The sequence below is a fragment of the Rhamphochromis longiceps genome, linkage group LG23 (genome assembly GCF_057381845.1).
Source record: "Rhamphochromis longiceps isolate RC_006_pf linkage group LG23, R_longiceps_female_GT1.1, whole genome shotgun sequence".
NCBI lineage: Eukaryota > Metazoa > Chordata > Actinopteri > Cichliformes > Cichlidae > Rhamphochromis > Rhamphochromis longiceps.
In genome coordinates this window covers 5,526,418-5,548,053 of record NC_140578.1, presented here as the reverse complement: position 1 = coordinate 5,548,053, position 21,636 = coordinate 5,526,418, and the positions used below count along the sequence as shown (strand labels likewise).

The 21,636-nt window shown below is 40.1% G+C and overlaps 1 long non-coding RNA gene across 3 annotated transcripts in view; it reads left to right on the top strand.

The window, feature by feature from the left end:
• Positions 1 to 1,139: 1,139 nt before the first annotated feature.
• The window catches only part of LOC146641080 (uncharacterized), a 41,841-nt gene continuing 21,344 nt past the window's right edge, over positions 1,140 to 21,636 (top strand). The window contains exons 1-2 of one of the 3 annotated variants that reach the window (XR_014909667.1): positions 1,140 to 1,212; positions 15,697 to 15,872. This is a non-coding gene — a long non-coding RNA (uncharacterized LOC146641080). Of the gene's footprint in view, positions 1,213 to 5,818; positions 6,138 to 10,377; positions 10,563 to 15,696; positions 15,873 to 21,636 lie in introns of those variants that run through there. The other 2 variants (XR_014909665.1, XR_014909666.1) reach the window with 2 other exon arrangements.

Sequence of the window (21,636 nt, the reverse complement as noted above, 5' to 3'; positions counted from 1 at the left end):
TACCTGCCGTTATTTGGCAAAACGTGTCTGTGAACGAGGTTGATTGGAGGAAGAAAAAGAAAATCTAAGAGAGATTACTGACCAAAACCATTTAATGAGTGCTCTTTGTAAAAGCTTACATGCTATAATAAAAACAAACTGTAGTCACACACCTGTTGTGTCTCACCCACAAATGAAGCCTTTGAGATGCGTATTGGCCTTACATCTGCGTATTCACTGACCTATCATGGCCGTCTGTTTTCAGATTCAGAGACAAACACGGCAGAATTGGCTCAGCTTGATTCTGCTGCGATGCGTTAAGCTGTTGCGCTGGCGTCTCCTCACACGGTTTCTGGATTTGGGCGACATGAATGATTGCACACTTTAGATTGTAATTACGCAAATGTACGACGCTAATTCTGTTTCACCGAGTGCTTGTGTTTCCGGCAGCATAGATGATCCCATGGATCATCCACTCGCTCGCATGCACAGATGAGTGATGAACAAGTACACGCAAAAAAAAAAAAAAAAAAAAAACCACGAGAAAGCTGGTGCTTGAGGTATTTTTTAACTTCTCTTTGCCAGAGGAAACGACAGTTACACTCACTTAACCAAAGATGAACCTTCAGCAGCTCAGTTTTCTCAACCACTACTGTACTCTACCACTACATCATGTACTCGGTATAAATTCCATGAATCCGAAGAATATCAAGTGTTAACTGGACGCACCTCTTTTTTTACTCCAAGAAAACATTTCTTGGGGTAATATTTTGTCAGCCCCATGGGGGAGTCTTCTTACTCTTGGAAAGAAATTTCCAAACTCACATGCTCATTGTGAAACGTTTTCACTCAAATTTGTTGGTACACTAGGAAAAATGTCAAACAGGCAAAAATGTATAGTTTTTTTCATTTAGGAAAAAAATTAAATAAATCTACCCCCCTCCCCTAATTTTTATCTGCGCAGTCACATTTTCTAAATGACAACCGCTGTGCTTGAACTTGACCGACGGAATTGCCTGGGAAAAGAGGCGCGACTTTGGCCCTTTTGCTCTCCTCCTTTATGGAGTGGGGGGCTGCTAGAACTGATGTCAGCGCTCATTAGCATAAACTCCAGCCTGTTCCCAATTAAACCAGGAAAGCAGCAAGACCGTTCCTCTGTTTTCACATGGTGGAGAAAGCATCAACATCTCTTCCTCAGCCTGAGGATCAAGAACCAGAAGCAGGTGATGAAATGTAAGTTGAATGACTTTTCTGGTTATCAATTTCTTTGACATGTAAGTTTAGCATTTGCACAGTATGTTTTTTTTCTTTTTCTGTTTTATTCTTTTTCTTTTTTTTAATGATCTGATCGCTTCTGTGTTGCATTCATGAACGTGGGGTTTGTTGATGTTGCAGCGATAAGTGCACGTGCCGCCTATGCTGTTGTGTTTTAAGTGTGTTTCATGAGTTGAGTGTTTGATTTTATCAGTGCGATGAAACTGATTTTGCTTTAGGTCAGTTGATCGCTTCAGGGCTGTGTGTAGGTATGTCAGCCCAATGCATGGACCTCTAAATGCCTCTCACAGATATTGAAAGGTTGGCCACCAGATCTCAACTGACCCAGGATGTAAGTGGGTCAGTCTCCAAATTGCTAATTAAGAATTACATGCTGTTAAAATAATTGCTTTTGTCACGTGCTGCTATACAAACAAACAAACAAACAAACAAGCTTCCTAGCATGGATTTCACTATCAGTGAATAATTCTCCCATCACCACAGCAAACGTCCATAACTGAGAAAACAAAATATATTATAAAATATCACAAACTATTCAATGTTGCAAATAATGCGATCAGTTCAAAACTAGAGGAGCTCACTGCGCTGAACCTTATCTATTTATTTATCTGTCTCTTTCAGTTGGACAAAAGTCAACATGGAAATTTCAGAGCTTTTCATGCCCATCATTTCTTTTTCCCCAGACATAATGATGCTAATACTTATAATCTGAACAATTCAAATTTGTGGGAAAACTCACAAGGCATTACTTTTAAAACTGCCAAATTCATTATCAATTTAGATATGAATGTTTTAAACCCTTTTGGAGAATCAGAGCTTTCCACCAACCCCAAAACAACTTATGACAATTAACTGCAGTACTTAGGCGCTAATTTAGGGGCATGACAGACTGAAGGACAAATATTGGCTTCCTGTTGGTCTTCATGTGTGACCTTTGACACCGCTGTTTCAGTGTCAGGTCAGGCCTCTTTGAAGAGCGGCCATTACAATTCCCAGAAGTGGCCACTTGAATCGGTCACTTATTAACGATTGAACCCAACAGAGTTCAGTGTGGTCATGCATGATGACAGCCATACAAATTTGACAGGAATGAATGATTTTAAGGGGAAGTTGGATGCAGTTTAGGAAATCGTGAATTATGAGTGCAAGAAAACTAACTTTTCATTAAGCTTTTCAGTCTGTAAATTAAACAGATGAGATTCATATAAAGAAGAAAAGCAATCTCCAGTTTTGTGAGCACCATTGAACGTACCTTATAAATATGACTTTGTGAGCCGATTAATAAATTGATTTTTTTCTTTTAGTCAATAAATATATTTAGTATGTTGTCCAGGTAATTTTTTCCAAATGTAGGTTTATGCAAAAATTAAAATAGGAGGAGCTGACATGACAAACGCATGTTGAGCTAGACGTTGCTACTCCCTTGGTGAATTCGATTGTCTTTTACCGGTGATTGCACCACTATTCGATTTGCCTGACCTGTGTAATTTTACCGTATTTGAAAACCATTTTTAAACCTCTACTTTCTAAAGCATTCATTTTTTTTATTGCCCAAAGATATCAACTCTTCATTAAAAGGACAACTAAACCTCACATTGTGCTAAGAAAGGGACAAACGTTTAATTATTTTTTCTCCAGTTGTCCTACATGTCCTGCTCGTCGATGTAAATTTAAAAAAAAAAATCAAAAATAATCTCAACAAATTTCTTTAAACTGTGTGTAGATTTGCAAACCTTCAGTATAATTGCCTCTAAGGGATGTATTTAGCATTTACACGTGCATATGTGTGTCATTACTTCGTATTAATGGAAACGCTTTTCTACTGCAGACAACAACAACAAAAAACAACACAAAAATATGTAACAAGATACAACCGTTCTTCTCCCGTCTCTATAAAATATTAGACTCCTTTGATATTAGCTGATTGCGCATTCTAGATATGATTTTACAGCTTACTTACGTTGAAAACGAAGACACTGCTGCTCTAAAATATGGTGACTGCGGGTCATTCTGCTTAAGAGATTACGCAGTTTCATGCGCTCCTATTTCGGTTTGAAGCCTCTAAATTTCAAAGCATTCGCACGAAGATCAATCACGTTTTTCTCCAATGCTGCAGAGAATAATGCCCTGCAGACAATTCTGTAGCATCATGTAGGCCTGTGCATGGATATTATTCAGTACCACCAATTATGCAACGAGGATTTTGATGATGAAGTAACTAATATTATGCATCTCCATTAGAGTGACACTAACGATCTTCAAATTCTTTGTGCGTGCTTTGTAATGTGAAAACAAATAAACACAAAATATCAGGCCTATCAGTTACTCCTGCAATTTTACAGTCACTACATCTGCAGAAATCAATAGTTTTGATGCATCCTATCGTTTCTATTCATGGCTCTATTCCTGTTACATTGATGTCACGGAGTAATATGTCGTTTTTTGTGGTTTGCAATGTGCTGTGGACGTAGGCCGGAGATAATAAGCATGCAGGCCCGAACAGCAGCTCTGAGTTTGTGCCGTTAGGTGACGCTGTTTCGGCTCGAATGATCTGAACTACGCGGCAAAGAAGTGCGGATGTGCAGGCCTTATTAAGGGCCACAGTTACGAGATTACTGATTCACTTTGATTTAATTGACCGCCATTATACACTTGGAGATGTGTGGATGCTTAAGGGGAACCTCGCGACACTGTTAATATATTTAGAGAACAATAAAGGGACATATGATTTATAGTCTTTAATTGTAAGAGCCCTCATGATCCACGGGCAGCTGTGACCCAAGTTAATTTGACTGCAGGACTAAATATTAAGAACAAAAATAAATAAACTCTGGTTTCTGTTCTAAATTTGTGTATGGTCTGCTTGCTTCTATAAACGGGAAAATGCAGTTTAATGTCGAACCGTATGTCTGATTTATATTCATAACAATTCTCTCGCTGCTGTCACTATACTTCTGCTAACTCCACAATTAATAATGATAATGATCAGGTTTCCTTGGCTTGAGTTTAAATTGTGACTTTAAATCTTGCTTTGTATTTTCTACTTGGTTAATCTTTTCTACTTTTCTGTTGTCTTAATTTATAATTTAAACCAGCCAAATAATACATAACTGCTTTCCCTTTGGCCTATTCTTTTTAATCTTCCTAAATTCTGACATTTGGACAGTTATATTTACGCACACACTTGGTTTTTGTTTTTTTTTGGGGGGGGGGGGGGGGGGGCAGATTGCCGTTTAGAAAGTCAAAAATGTAAAATTTCTTCTGGGATTAATGGGTCCACACGCCAAAAATGTTTTCAGATAAATGCAGAGGGAATAAAGCCGTATTATAACAGGCATCCGTGTTTTGAACTCGTGAATGTTAACCCTGCGTCGCACACGCAGTCTATTGGATGACACATTTGGAAGAATGTACCCCATCGCTTGACGTAAGCACGCAAAGAATCACGCTCGTTTCCGCGGCTCGTTTTTGTACCTTTTATCCTCGACTCTCCTCTCCGTATGTTAGTATCTGCAGTATGATTTCGTTTTCTTACAGACTGAATGCTGCGTTTTTATCAGCTCTGATACCGACATCTGGCACACGAGTGTTCACTCGTGCGCTCTGTTACGCACAAAGGAGAAGACGTAGCACCACGTAAAGCAACGTGACCCACTGGAGCCCTGGGGAAGCATCAGCTTCTCCTTGCGCTGCTAAGGCTGCGGCAACAGCACATCACACATCGCTGCTGTGCTCTTCTCCTTTTCTTACAAATCGTTTGCTGTTCAAGCGTTTATCCTGCAGTGCGCCTTTAAACCCACGGAAACGTGTAAATCTGCGGTCGCTTTTATTGTGCTTTGCTGCTCGGTGTGGCTCGGTGTTCCCGTACGCAAGATGTTGTCACAGGTGCCTCAGTCAAGCAATGTGTGGAGATCACTGCTCATTCCAGATGTCACTACCACCGCTGCCTAAAACAGATTGTTTTGTTGGTTTTGTTTGTTTGTTTGTTTGTTTATTTGTTTGTTTGTTTTATTTTTTGTCCTATACTTCTGTATATTGACGACCATGAGGAGGCAAGAGATGGAAAGATGAGGCTGGAAGGGAATGGAGGCTATGAGCATATCAATTCTTCGTGCAATACAAAACCTTCTGCCATAGAGTATGCCACTATAAAAAGCAGGGCGCCTTTTACCCTGTCGTTTTTTTCCCAGTAGACCAAAATTTGAGGTCTGCGTCTGTCTCCAGTTGATTCTCCCTGGCTCCTTTCTCTCCTCCGTCTCCTGGGCTCTCTCACCAGCAGCCACAGAGATTGTGCTTTTCGGCTCACCACGTATATCAAACGCTGGATGCAACTTAAAGAAAGAGAGACCCGTCATTCAAGCATAACAATGGATTTCACAATGGTCACCGAAGAATGTTTGAGTTTCTGTACACGTCGTGCACACCAGGCGTTATGTTTGCAAGAGAGAGAGAGAGAGCGAGAGCGAGAGCAAGAGAGAGAGAGAGAGAGAGAGAGAGAGAGTGAGAGGAGGGGACCGGCGACGCAACATCACCGCATACTGTCATCGGGGGCTGGTGAGGAGAAAGCAGGAGGATGCTGGCAGCAGTATCACCTCGGCCTTGGCTTGTGTCGATGCAGAAGTAATGGCAGTGATTTTTTTTTTAAAGAAATGAAAAAAAGAAAAGAAAGTCATGAAAAGGAAAAAAAGAAAAACCACTCTTCTTTGGGTTTGGATCAACTCATTGTGTAGATTTACTCTCAATCTGCGAAGGCTTGTTCATCGATTGGCTGGACTTTGGGCTCTTAGAGTTTGGTTGCACTTGAGAGATGGCCGATAGAAACTTGAATTAACGCACTGAATGGACTTCAGCTGGAGATGTGGAATTTACTGAGTACACAGCTTGTAAGTATGTTTTTAATATGATTAATTTAAGGTCATGTAGTCTTAACCTTGAGACTCTGGGGGGGAAAGGTAGCTCGAGTAACATATTTCAAAAGCACTATCGCTAAAAGCAATACTAATACTACTACTACTACTAATAATAATAATAATACTAATACTACTACTACTACTACTACTACTACTACTACTAATAATAATAATAATAATAATAATAATAAAAATAATAATTGTATGTAATAGTATTTATGTAAGTTAAAAACAATCATGCAGAAATATAAATGCACTTTTCAGTAAAGGTTGCATAGTGGTTCAAGTTAAACTGAAAATTTCGCTGTCAATTATGGTGAGCTCTAACTGATGAGTGGCAGCCGGCCCTTCCATCCCATATTAGCGGGCCCATCCATTGAGCGCTGATGAGGCGGGCTTAGTGGCCCCAGAGCTGGCGTTTATAAAGCAAACAGTTGTGTGATTGTTAGCAGAGCCTGGGAAAATGTCCCCTTGGCTGGGAGGTGGAGGGACTTGACGCCAGAGCCTCTTGTTAAGAAGACTTGTGTGCTCCCAGACAGCATTGTGATGCTAATGAGCACCAGCACGTTGTTGAACTTGATGTTGACTTTCTTTCTTTCTTTGGGAGATTTTTTTTCTTTCGTAGTCTTCTTTTTTTTTTTCTTGGTCACTTGTTTGTGGGAAAATCTTCTCTGGGGCTACAGCGTGAAATTAATTAATCAGGCCATTGCAGATGAGTATATAGAAACAGAAAATCGCAGAAACAATCAAATATATATATATATATATATATATATATATATATATATATATATATATATATATATATATATATATATATATATATATATATATATATATTTCTTTAGTTATAGTATTGTTATTTTTTTATTTCTTATTTATTTATTTGCCAAAATATATTTTGGCAAAATTCAACAAGGCAGTCATTTGCAATCATTTCCAGGACTTACACTATAAGAGATTTGTTATCTCTCACAGATGTACTTAAAATAATAGTTTCATATATAACAATTGAAATCTAAATATTGATATATGATGGCTCGCTTCGTTATTTAGAAATGAAATAGTTTCATTAGTAGAGTTAATTTCTTCATATATATATATATATATATATATATATATATATATATATATATATATATATATATATATATATATATATATATATATATATATATATATATATATATATATGATTATTCTCCTATTTTCTTTCTCTCACCATGCAACAGGTGCAGGACTTCTGTAAATTGTCTGCCATCTCTACTTAAAACATTAAAACACACAATTTTTCCGCATCATATAAAATCAGGCTTACAACACTGCCGCTTTATTTATTTCTATGCGATAAGTTTTATTAAGGCATTTCATTTAAATTCAGTACACACAGTTTCGCTGCATAGAAAAACTAAACTCAACACTATAGCTGCCATCTTCATGCGTAAAATTCGGGCGTAAATCTGGCATTTAAGTATAATTTTAGAGTTAAATTGCGGTCATATTTATGCTGTGTTTGCGTGTCAAAACAACACATTTAAATTAAATCACATTAAAACGCAGGGGATTCTGGTTCTTGAAGTCTGTTCGCAGATTCATATAATTATTCAATTCATAAATTATTTTATTCTTCTCAGAAAATAGATTTCAGTACTGAAAAGTTGGTGTGTAACCTCTTGATTAGAATTTCAGTGTCGTTTTCCCCCCACGTTTGTAACTATGTTTACTTAGTTTTAATTTCAAAATATTCTTCCCTAAATTTTATTTAGTCTCAGAGCTTTCAGATTTGCTTACAAACCCGTAATAGTTCAGATTTTTACTTTTTCTTTAAAAATAACAACGACAGTGGCAATTAATTTCATTCGTTTCAGCACCATGGACAGAGACTCCCCTTTTCTCTTTTTCTTTGTGAAGTTCAGTCTTTGTACTTTTCGTGATAAACATTAAAATTCAAACACACTCTGCAGCTTTGTTCTTTTAATTTACTTTTACTTTTTTGTTTTTCACCTTTTTGCTATTATTTTTTTTTTTATTATTTAGTAGGGAAAAAGCAGAAAGAAGCAATCATTTCACCCCTTGATATCACCGAATCCATACACCGTAAGTCATATGTGACTTTAGCAAACGGTATAAACAAATCACCCCTGAGAGTGTATTTTATTCTAGTCTATTTTATTTACTTTATTTATAGTATAAAGGCTAAAACGGAGAGGTGATAAGGATAAGATGGGGCATGAAAATAGAACAGAATACTCTGAGTGAAGGTAAGAGGTTCAATTGGTTGTCCTGAACACCTTTACTGTACTTCATGTCTGACAGGACGTGACGCAGTCAGGGGGCGGGCTCAGATGCATCAACTCGAGCCTGATGAAAGCAGAACTGAGAGTCAATCAGAATTAACGCACAGTACAAGCATTTTATTTTAACAGAGAAAGACAGAAAGAAAAAGGAGACACAGACGCACACACAATGATAGTTACGACTTACGCTGCAGATAATGCGATTTTATCCAATTCTCAGAAAGCTTTTAATTCACTTATTTCCAAAAGAATAACAGTTATTACTTTTTTAGATAAAGAATAATTGGCTTGTTAAGTTAATTGAAAAATTGAAAGTTATAGCATTTTTAGTAATAAAAAAAGACAAAAAATAAAATAAAGCATGATAAAAACTATTTCCTTATATTTTAGTGTCGTAAATTCGGTGCGTTGGTAGTTAAAGAAAAATGTGAATTTGTGGAGTTTTTTTATTTTTATTTGCACACACACACACACACACACACACACACACACACACACACACACACACACACACACACACACATATATATATATATATATATATATATATATATATATATATATATATATATATATATATATATATATATATATATATATATATATATATATATAAGTCCAATAACTGTCTGCAACTCTTTCTAAAAAGGTACATCAAAAGAAAAAATTACTGTAGGAGCCACCCACACACCCACCCAAGCGCGCGCGCGCGCGCACACACACACACACACACACACACACACACACACACACACACACACACACACACACACACACATAAGGAGAGAGCGAGGAGGGGGTGATTATTATGAATATACTTTTGAATAAACGGTTGTGAATTTTATGAAGCTCCATCTAAAACACGCAGCGTTAGCTGAAAGTGACGAGTTAACACATTACAGGCTTTTACTGAGATTGCACGAAATCCTACGTCTAATGTATTCCTATTTATGTTTTTGCGTACACTGACGCTTTGTAGTCATTCTCTGCATTTTGTTAATTTGACCTCCAGACAATCACCTCACTGAAATTATTAACTAAAGCTTAAATGCTGATTTCCTGAAATCTAGTAGTTATAATCAAAATAAACGCATAGAAAATGGAACAGGGCTGTAAAAATAAGATGATTTGTAATTAAAAAATAACGCTATACTGCTTAACTTAACGGGCTTTTATCCAAAAACAGACTGCAGGCTGTTATATCTTTCTTCATACGAGCAGACTTCCTGTCTTTACGCACAGGATATTTAGGGATGTCCCTAAACACGGACAGGTGTATGCTGCCCATGCAGATTCATGCATTCATGTGACTGTGGTGGTGTTACACACTGTTGCATGGCTATCTCCATTTCTGGTTATCTTTTTTTATTTTGGAATAGGCTTCTGCTATGCTGTTGTTATTAGCGATGTGAGGAAAGCACAGTACATGATCTGTAGATTGACAATAGAAAAGGAAAATAATTAGCCCTTACATTGTTGAGGGAAATCACCTCCTAGTAGATTTTGGCAGGGTCTTCGGACTTCATATTGAGGTCCAACAACCACTCCCACAGGCGGTATCTGTTTATTATAGCGAATAAGCTTAATGGAAGCTGTTCTGGAAAACATTGTGTCTACTCTGTCTTGAACTTTCATTACTCCGTGTGTCCGTTTTATCCACCCCATATCTCTGATGCTAACCCATGTGTGCGTGCCAGTGAGCATACCTAATTTCGCGCGTATCCCTTGGCAGTCTGACCCCGAGGCCCCGGAGCGGCCCTCCGCCTCCTGCTCCCCATATCTGACACTGCTATGCGCCTTCTCCTCACTCTCGCTTTCTCTTCCTCGGGCTTTGCTGCGGCTTGCTTGATATCCCACATTATTTCTCGTGTATTTCTTACGTGCACATCGTGATGTTCTGTGTAAAATGGGCTTTGTCTTCGCGCGTGTCGGTATCCCACATGGTCGACACGCGGTATCACAGCTGGACATAGCCAAAGGAGGAGGCTTCAATCCCTATCTGAGACTGGAAGAATATTTCTGCCTAGTGGATTTTAATATTGCTGCCTCTGAGCAAGGTGTGAGCGTCCGATTATGGAACCTGCTCTTTCAAATAGAATCTGTGAGTATGTTGTGTATTATTCTCAATTCAGCGTGACCTATCTAATCTAAAATTTTATGATAATTAAAATAAAAGTAAAAATAATGCAATTAATTTAAATTATTTACCTTATTTGCTTTGATTTACTTGGGCACCATTAATTTATTAAAATAATAAGTATTTGTACCGCAAAACTGGCTTATTGCCTTATTAAAGATGTCGATTTACTATTTCGTCCTGCCTTTATATTTGGAATCCATTCCCCCTCCCCCCCCCCCCCCCCCCCCCCTAAATTCTAGCTCGACGCGCTTATCACGAGGAAAAGTAGCAAGTTCGAGTATAATAGCCATGTGTGGCTGATTATAAAGGATTATAAAGGCTTGTTCGTCCTGCTGTCACAACATGCTATAATCCAGAACACACAGTAACATCAAGTGAGGCGGGACTTGTTCCACTAGATCATGTTGTTGACATTTAGCTGGAAGCTCTTGTGCTGTAGGTTATATAGGCCTTTGGAAGTTTGTCTTGCTTTCAAACAATTCATGGATTAATTCACTCAACGAGGAAACTGTGCTCTATGCTCTGAAATGGGTCGATGTGAGTTGGCATTTAAAAGAACAATAAGCCGGTTGTTTGTGAGTTCTGTTGGGAAAAAAGCGGACGTAGCATCGTCTCTTATGTGTTGTGTTATCGCTGTAGGAGCCAAAGTTGGACATTAATGCTATATTAGGGCATAGAGCCGGGTTTCCTGTTACGCCTGTTACGCCTGTCCATAGATGACAGGTGGATGTATCATCATCCTCCTCCTGCAGCTGGGTGACTTCACCCTGCAGATGCTCCTCAGGACTTGTAGTAGGAGGAAGTTCAGCAGTGTTTTTGAAGAACGGAGATGATGAATAGTCCGCAGTTTGATTGCTACGAGGTAGGAATAGGCTCGGTTGAAAATAAGACAGGTTGTATGGTGCCATTGCTGCTTTGCCTCTGAAGCACATGTGGTGATTGTGGGGATGTAAACTATGGCTTCCATGTTCCTTTCTTAATATTACTTGTCCTGCTTCTGTATTAATGCCTTTTCAGTTTGGAGCTGTCTGGTGATGCTAGGCTTGTTCTGAACAAGCCATACCGTAAAGATCTTAATAAAACAGGGTATTACCTTGACTGTAACCTGCTTTGTGCATGCGCGCATTTCGGTGTGTACATTATATAGAGAGAGGGAGCGAGAGAGAGAGGGGGAGAGAGTGAGAGAGGCGTGCGCATGCATGCAGGCGGAATGCAATGGCTCCATGTGACCACAACACAAGCACCTCCGGCGGCCCCTTTAAGAGACGTGGGTTAGTTTTTCTCTTTGGTTATCTAGCTGTATGAGTTTATGTAATATCATAAAGCTAGAGAACCGAATGTATAAACTAATTCTGCAGTCGTCACGGCAGAGCGAGCCGGAACCGGACCGAGAAGGGGGTGCTGCCGGAGCGGATGGATGCAGCCTGCACGGAGGACTGGAAGCCCGCGGCAGCGTCCGTGCATCGCACAGGGAAACGTATCCCATCTCCTTGGACGTGCACCGGTGCAGAGAGGAACATGGCCTCCAAAAAACGGATTCATGGTGCTATATTTCTTTCGAGAAGGATGCGTGGAGTGACAGTAGCAACCGGAGACAGGCTCCATTCATAGAGTGATGAGGAGGAGGGCGATTCGGCAGTGGTGTTCATGCTTTGGTGCTTTCTCTTTGAATGGAACGTGCTTGCCTTGTTACAGTAGCTAAGACTGGTGTTTTAGATAGGTTTTGTTTTTTGTTTTTTTGCATTAACCGTGTAGTTATTTCGATGCCGATAAACAGGGGAGATGAGGTGAGATGAGCACGAGCTGTAGCTAGAAGAGGCACCTGATTGGAGGGATCTTGAATGTCACGTGTTCTATCAGAAGCCCCCATGTCCCCTCTCTGCTGGCCTGTTTGTGTAGCCTATTGGATTTGGAAAAATTGTATTAAGAATCAAAGCTTCTTATTGGTAGCAATCTGTTAATGCACATTGTTGTATTTTACCTTTAAAACGCAAAATGCAGGTGCGTCATCGAGCCATGTCACACCATGCAGAAGTACTCTGTTTAAGAGGTACACTCACCTTTATGTGCTTCTGTTGATTCTGATGGCAATAATCCATCTTTCAGATACATTAAGAGTGCTTAATATATTATACCTATAGGAGTAAGGAGGAGGATGTGTAGCAGGTCATCAAAGTAATGTGTGACAGGTTATGAAGTGGAGGAAGAAGACACAGATGTTTGTCAAAGGGATCATGTTGTATTCGTGGATTTAGCATGATTGATGTCCTTATCGGGAGCATTTTAAAACTTCACAGACACAGAAAACAGTTCAAAACAACAGCTCATGCTTGTGCTGAGGCCAGGAAAGCACAACGTTGTGCAGTTAAAACAAAGGCACATTCTGGTTTTGATGGTGAGAAAAACAAGCATGCTACATTGCCACTAAGTTGTATTTTCTCTGTTAAAAGGTAGATATGACTGAGCACTCTGGCCTCTCACAAATCACAGCATGATTTGATTGCTGATGTAGAGTAGCAGGCCAAGCAGAGGGATTTTGGGAGGCAGCATCACTGAAAGGCAGGGTCAGCTGGGTCACCCAGACTGGTTTTCAGGCTTGTTTCATAATGCTTTTTGGGGTGCACATTATCTGCTCATTCTCCACTCAATCTGAGTCAGAGTGGAGCTGCCACTGAGTGACAGGATGTTCTCTGTAGTGTGAAGCATATGGAATTTTAAACAAGCCAATTCAGTGCCATAGCTGCTAAATCTGTGGCTGCTTGCGGCTCTGCACCGTGGAGAGTGTGTGAGTGTGTAGCAGAACAGAGCCTGGTGCTACTGTTGGTAGGCCCTGGCTTATACTGCGTCACAGAGCAGGGCAGGTGCTAGCAGTGGACCTAGCTAGAAGATGTCTGTGCCTTCTCAGTGAGCTGTGCTTTTGTGGTGTCATGCTGCTGTACGTGCGAGTCGGTATTGTCTGTGCATATTAGTAAATATGTGCCATTCACACGTAAGGTTAGAAATATTAGCTCCCTGCAGTTGTAATTATGATAATATTAGTGTGTGCTGTGCAGTTATTGTTCAGTTAGTGTAATAGAGTCTGGTATTATGCAAGGTTTGCATGGTGTCAGGATATCCACAATGTGAAATCAGTACAAGCTTATTTCTAGGTGAGACATTTTTATATAAAGAATTAAGACCTTCAAATGAAATCAAAGCCACAGCATTGTGATTTGATAAACCCAGTATTTGAAAAATAGTTACGACTTGTGGACAATGTGTGCTGAAATCTTTTTTTTATAATTCTCCTCTCTTCTATTCATTTAACCGATAATTAAGCTGAGGCACTTATAATACATCACGCCCTGTCATCTGTGTGCTATAACAACAGCACCAGCCTCCCAGCTTCCTTCCAGCTGTAGTAGAATTTCATGCATTGCTGAGGGGTAATAAATGGAGGATATGGGGAGAGGCCTTTGAGATTGAAATGCAGTCTGCTGAGTGACTTAGAGGCAGGCTAGACGTCGGTGTTCCCACATTAATATGTGTCTGTCTGGGCCCTCTCCACCATCAGGAGGAGGCCCTCAACACCAGATGGAGCCCAGTCTAGTCTAGTCTAGGTCTAGCCTACAAGCACCTGCCACATGGCTGCATTAAACTGTCCATTGTCTCTGTGATTTCTCTATTTGTAGGCCTATTTGAATCTCATTTATTGTTTCACATGCCTGGGTTTATTCTGCATTATAATGGCAACATTAACAAATGGCACAAAGTTGTGGTGAGACTAGAGAGAATAGGACTAGAAAGACAGGACTGAGTATTTTGTGTAAGACAGAGGGGGAAAAAATTCTCTTTTATGCACAAATGCATGCATTTCCAACCAAATCTATCATGCCTATAGCCTTTCTCACTGAAATGTAAGCCTCCAATTTATCAACAATATTTTTATGTTTTAGCTCTGTGTGTTTCATAAGGGCAGGCAAAAATTCTGGGACAGAGCAGCCATGCTGTTTATTGTCCATCATTGTTTTCAGTGTACAGACCTATTACCAAGGTAACATCCTTTTCTTGAATAATTGTGAGCATTATTTCAAGTTACTATAATACGTTTTCCCTTAAAAAATTGCTTAAATTTTTAAACTTCAGATTTGGAAAAAAAAAAGTTAATATTATGATTAACATTATACGTTTGCCTTTGAGTGTGAAATAAATCAGTGTTTGTGGTCTATGTGATTCAACATTGTCTGAACCCATATTCCAGCTTTATCAGCTTTCTATTATCGTTTTACCTTGAATTGCAGTGGCCTATATAAACCTCTTCTCTGAACTTGTGAATTCTGGGTTTGGTAGCCTAGCAACAGCCTCTGACCCATGCAAGGGAAAGAGGAAAAAAATTGAAAGGCTGACATGCAGGCTTTAAACCCGCAAAGGATGTCAGATTTTACTGGATGTAATCTTTGAGTATTTTGTGTAATCGTTTGTGTGTGTGTGTGTGTGTGTGTGTGTGTGTGTGTGTGTGTGTGTGTGTGTGTGTGTGTGTGTGTGTGTGTGTGTGTGTTTGTTGAAGAGATTGGTGTTACAGGCAACTGCAATAGAAAAACATAAGAAATTTTTCTTGTAATTCTAAACAGGTAAAGCTGTATTAGTAATCTGCATTACTCTTAACATTTAATACTGTAGTATTAAATAGAGGTTTTCTTTATATTAATTTATATTAAATACATAAATGAAATTCATTAGAAATGAGGTGGCTTTTTCCTTGTAGCTTTGCTATATTCCTGCTCCAGTTCAGGTATAAATATTGTTTTTTGAAATAAAGTGTTGCTGTATTAAGAACCAAAGCGCTAATTGTAGCTGACAATTTAAAATAGAAGTTTGATAGTCTTGATTCGATTTATGAATCAAAACTTAGGAAAAAATATGCTGTGATACTACTAGGAGGTCCAAATTAAAGGCTTTTTTATTGGTGTAACAATCCTCGAATATTTTCTGTGAGAGCGTGGGCAAAAGGTTTATGGTGGTGAAATTAAATTGTGACCTGGGCTCAGGTAGATTATGACCATAACCTGCTGCAGGAGTGGGCCCTCTCTCAACTTAACGCTTTATGTTTTTGCAGGAATCTGCGCAGTGCAGAGTGATGGCAGTCACACAGAAATACACAGACCTCACCAGCAGGCCTGCGCCTGGACCTACAGGACAGCAGAAGGTCAGAAGGGAAACAGCAGCCTCCTGCCCCGAGGAGCAAAGGTCACTGACTGGGTCAGGATGAGGCTTCATCACTGTAGTGCAGAGGTGAGACACACAGTGCTATGCTAATAATCTGTTTTTGTCAACACACTTGAACTTGAAACAGTTCTAAACTACCCTCAATTAATTCCACATAAACAGATGAACTAGTTTGCTTGAAAACTTTACATTTATAATGTACATTGAATTAAGTCTTCAGAGTATGACAGTTTATGTCTTCACAGAAAAGCGGTGAGCTTTACATTCTTCTCATTCTTCACATACACCCTTTTTGTTCACTCATCTCTTGCCCTCTGCTTAATAGTGCCTGATCCAATTTGTTAGATTCTTCGGATTTGGCAGATAAGAAGGGGTGGCCACTTGTATAATCTATATTTTAATTCATGTGTCCACGCTCTTTATCCCTTTAAACATACATAGGTGGGGGGCCTTAGCCTGTTGTGTGCATAAGGTGTGCTCATGTGGAAAGACTTTCAGGGTGGCTAAGTCCCTCACTTCACTAATTCTCTCTTTTCATCTCTCTCCCTCTATGTCCTCCTCTTTCTAGTTGGCTCTTCTTTGGTCTCTATAACACCCTTTATTTTCCTGTGCTCCCACAAAGAAATACTTCTTTCTTTACTTCATTATTATTATTATTATTATTATTATTATTATTATTATTATTATTATTATAAAAGCTAACCCTTTTTCACCCGACTGGTAGAATTTTTAAAAATGTTCCCATCCAGTTTCTTGCATAGTTATTGGTTATTTTAAAGGAAAATGTGTGGTTCACTGTTTTGTATTTTTCCCCTCTATTAGATGCTCATCACAGTATATATCCTACTGTATTGACAGATATTTCTGGCTTCGGTTGCCAGTTACTTTGCTACCTAGTTGGCAAAACCTTGCAAGCTATGTGTTTTATAATGTTGCAGATGATGGAAGGCTGAAACCAGATGTAGGTGACTCACCCACTTCCCTCCCCACTTCCTCCTGAGTGTCGAGTGACATGACAAGATTACCTTCCCTATCCTAACAGTTGCTATAGCAGGCCATCAAGGGTGAGAACGCTGCTCAGCTCGTGCATGTTCAACCTCCTGCAGAGAACAAAGTAGACGGAGTGATGGAGGCAGTACTGGAGAGGGAAGCAGAGGGAGATGAAGCCCCTTCCATAGAGATTGAGGGCCGTCATTGGGGATAGACAGAAGAAGTGATTTTTTTTTATTTCCCTCCAGGGTTAGATGAGCGTTCTGTGACATTGGCTTAGTTCTATATCAGCATGCCCCCCAAGAGAAGAGGTTGCGTTTGAGAATCAGACAAGGGAAGATCAGAGGAGATTTCACAGCCTGTGGCTATCCTCCTCCATAGCGTTAGACCACCTCTTAAACCTCCTTTGCTTTGCTTCAACTCGATGAGGGCTGCCGGTCTACTTAGTCAATATCATATCCACGAACTAGATAAATCGATGCAAACAAGCTTTGGCTGGACATGAGCTTTAGAAGTAGAGGCATAGCTACAGGCTAAATTTGACACAGAAATGCATCAATCCAGAAGTGACACTCTTCACGTCCTCTTTGTATTCATAGCAGCAATTAAGAGCTAGCATGCACCAGCGTGCATTCATGCTGTGTTTTCCCCTCACAAAACTCCCATACACATTGTGCATTAGTTGCAATTGTTCCATAAGCAAGTGCCGGTGGGAGCATGTGTGATTTCACACATTGCAGTGTTGCTTCCACAGCTGAGCACTCTCATGTATATGGAAAGACTTGAAGAGAGGGAAGCAGTAATCCTCTCATTTACAGTACCTCAGATCTGGTGTGCCTTCTTTCTCTTTCTCTTAGTTTCTCTCTTGAACACGCAAACACACATGCACACACACACACCCGCACACACCCGCACACACCCGCACACACACGCACACATGCACACAAACAAACGCACACACAGACACCTCAGCATGTCATATCTCCTCCTGCTCAAACCTCCCACCCCCCTCCTCCATCCCAATTCAGGCTCATCTTGCCATCACCTCTCCAGCTCCGCCACCCCAGAGAAACCAATTCAGACTGTAGCTCCACACCGTCATGGCATGTTGGCCAAGGGAGATGGAGTCCTTTCAGGTTCTCGGCTACAACCTCCCTCCCTCCCTCCTCCCCTGTCGCTGCCCCCTTGCTGCTTCTCAACATTTCCTCAACATGCCTGGTGTAACAGCAGGGTAGCTAGACAGCATGATAGGACTGCTCCTGAGAATCTGTTGGAGTTATTCTGCACATTATGTGACCTTTTAAAGTTTCTACAAAATTGCATGTGGGTGTGTGTTTTTTATGATTCTGCTCTGAGCCTGCCGTTGCATGGTTAATACTGTCAGATTAGTGAGAGTGTTAGAAACAAATGAAGCCTGCATTATGTGTTTAAACAGACTGATTGTGAGGTTTATCTGTAATAGGTTATCTTTATTGGCAAAACCAAACACCTACCTCCCACCCGTGGCTTCTTAAAGTTGGCAATCTGCTCCTAACAGCCGGCTGTTTGCTGGGAATATTTTTCCCAGGCTTTCTAGATTTGTATGCAGAAACCGCGCTACTTGGCTGTTCTTAAAAGTTGATTTAAATTATACCCTCTGCATTATGCGGCTTGATAGGAAATAAATCTCTTCAAGTGAATACACTGGATGGAGGGAGGTGGTGAAAGGGGCCAAATGTGTGTTTGCCTGGGTGTGCGTTGGCACAAAGGTTTAAAGTTGTGTTAAAGTATGTTAACTGAAATTAAAGTCTGTGCTGAGGGGCTTGAAAAAGGAAAAGAGAGAGGAGGATATGGGTGTCAGGAAAACAGAATTGGGTTTAAAAACAAAAAAACTTTAAAAGTAGAATCAGCCTCTGGGAGAAAGCTGTCCATGTTAAAATTATGTGTGATATTAACTGTTAAAGAGTTCATATAGTTTACATATATGTACATTTACTGTGTAGTTTGGTGCGTGTAGTACATTCAGCAAATATAAATTACCATACAAGTTACTCACTTTGCATTGGTATTTGTTATTCTTTACCTCCTTAAAGCAGAGAGGCCTCTGGCATCTCAAGGTGCACTGGCTGAATGGTGGCTGTATTAAAGATTGGTGGTGGCGAGGGTGGTGGGGTGCAGCAGGGTGACGAACAGAGCGCAGAAGGGAGGGACAGGGGTCCACTGAAAGGCAGAGTGAATAGGAAAGGGGAGGGGGGGGCATTAGTGGCGGAGGCAGGCTGGGGGTGGCGGGGGGCCTCCATTGGTTCAATGCAACGGCCGAAGCAGCTGTGAAAAGAGGTCTCCCCTTTTTCCCACGCCCAGTACGACGCAGAAACCCTGCTTCAGCCTGCCAGGGTCAAGTCACATTTTTAATATATACACTGGGCCTGCGGACTCTCACAATGCATACGCACAGCTCATTTATTTTATGTATGCACACAGACAGACACACACTTGTATGCACACAGCAAGTAGGCAGCCTCTCAGACAGCGACAGAGGTGGGGGCCAGGAGAGAGTATTATGACACTGTTTTCTATCCCGCTGGAACCATTGTTTCATCTTGCAAATTAACAAAGTGCGAGTGCGTCCACAAACGCACATGTGCAGATGCCACCACCGCATTTGTGATCCTCTGGTTTATAGGGTTTTTTTCTAACAGAAAACACTACACTACAACACTACAAAGATTTGTGACTTTTTTTTAAATTCCTGCATGTTGATTTTGTTCTTTTTCTGTCTCTCAGTTCAGGCTTACATGCTCATGAAATTCCCAAAGTCCTCCTCGAATAGCTAAAAATGCATTTTTCTTTTAGTGTGTTCACTCTCATACCGACCACCACACTGCAGCCCCTTTCTTCTCACATGTTTACGTCTCGGCCGCCATTTACAAACTATAATCGTATTCCAGGGAAGGGGATCTAAATTCTTTGTCCTGACAGACCCCCCCCCCCCCCCCCTTTTAAAAAACATACCCCACCACCACAACCCAGTGCCAGATGCCCTTCTGTATTGTGTGGGTGCTGGGGGCAGACAGGCAGGCAGTCCCCTTCTTCTGTCTGTCTTTCTCTCTCAACCATGATGTCACCCGGTGTGTCTGTATGTCTATCAGGGCCTCGACAGGAACTTAAGTGTGGGAAGGGAAAGCATTCAGGGTCGGAGGGGTGATGGTGGTGCGAGAGGTTCAAGGAGGGGTTCAGGATTGGTGGGGGGTTTTTTTTAGGGAGGAGAGGTGGGGAGGTTGATGTGTTGGGAAGACAGTGTCTGCCCTAAGAGGTCAGTTAGTGGACTTGAGCATGGAGCAAGTGTGTGTCTCTATGTGTGTGTTTAAGGGTGGGGGTGTCGGGGGGTTCTCCTAGAAACTCTAAAGCAAAGTGGAATTTAGATGAATCTGTTCATCTGTGTCTTCTACTAATTCATTCTGGAGTCCAAACTCCTCAGTGTTATTCTCACAAAGGGCTTGAAGAGAGAGGATGTGAAGAAGAAAAGGATCGAAAAGCACCTTTTTTGTTATTATGAATTCTATCAAGTACATTCACAATTGTGCACAGATGTAGAGGATTCAAGGCAACGTGACAGCTTAAGCATAAAACATGTTGTTCTAGCATGTTGAGAATTACATTACACAAGTGTTGATTACCGAGCCGAATCACTAAATGAGTTTGATCAAATTCAAGTTCTTTTAATAATATTTCCTTCTGATTTTTAGAAATGTGGGAAGGGAAGTGCACTTGTAGACCTTCTCCAGTTTAGTTTGTGTAGGCAGTTTAAAAAAAAAAAAAGAAATGCAAATGAGGTCAGGTCAGGTTTTTTTGTTGTTTTTATAAAAGCTGAATTTTATTACAGTGAATTCCCTGATCACATTTAGAACTTCTAAAATTCTGAATCCAGACTAGACAAATATATCTTATTGCAGAGGTTTAACTGCTGGACACATGCAGTTAACTTTCCCGAGGCTATATCCACACTAGTATGTATTTATTTCAGCAGGGTGCTTTAAACACAGCCTCGATCAAGAAAAGCATTTTAGCATAGTATCAGAAATAATCTGCCTTTTTCCTGACATGCCTATTTACTTACAACATGACTATTTACTTATAAATGTTGGCGTAAACATGAAGCAGAGTGTTAGTTACATGGCAAAAATATAACTGAGGATGAACAGCAATGGAAAAAAAGTCAGACTGCAAATATTTTTGGAGATTTTGTTATTGAAAGTGACACACAAATATAAGGCAATGAGGGAAAACATACATAAAGATTTATATGTGGCAATATATTAAAGGGGCACATTGTGCATTACTAAAGGAAGCCATTGCAATGGAAACCACACAAGAATAATGAGATCACTAAGCCTAGCTGCAATGTTTTGGCCTCATTTTTGTGACCGATTAGACCCAATTAGGACGTGAACATGTGTGTCTATTCCTGCATATATGAACTAAAATGTTGTTTTTAAAACTAAAACCAGGTCAGCAGCAGTTACAAATATCTCTGTTTTAGAGGTCTGAAATGCTGATGTAAACTTAGCAAAGTTTCAAAATGAAGATGAATTAGTATGGATGTACTAAAGAAGCCCTTTGTGTCTTGCACTTCTCTTTGTCCTGGATTTCCACATTACGTCATTGTAGGTTACATCGTGGTTTGCCTCTCAAATCGGTACATGGTCACTGTTAACTCAGATTTATGCTGAGCTTAAAGAAACTTTCCTCATCAAAATGTGAAAATAGCCCTTTAGAGACTCGCAATCTGCAATCTGAAGCTCGACTAGCCAACTGAAGCAAGATCTTTTATTTGAGGGACGTTCAGCTGTGATGTTGTCAT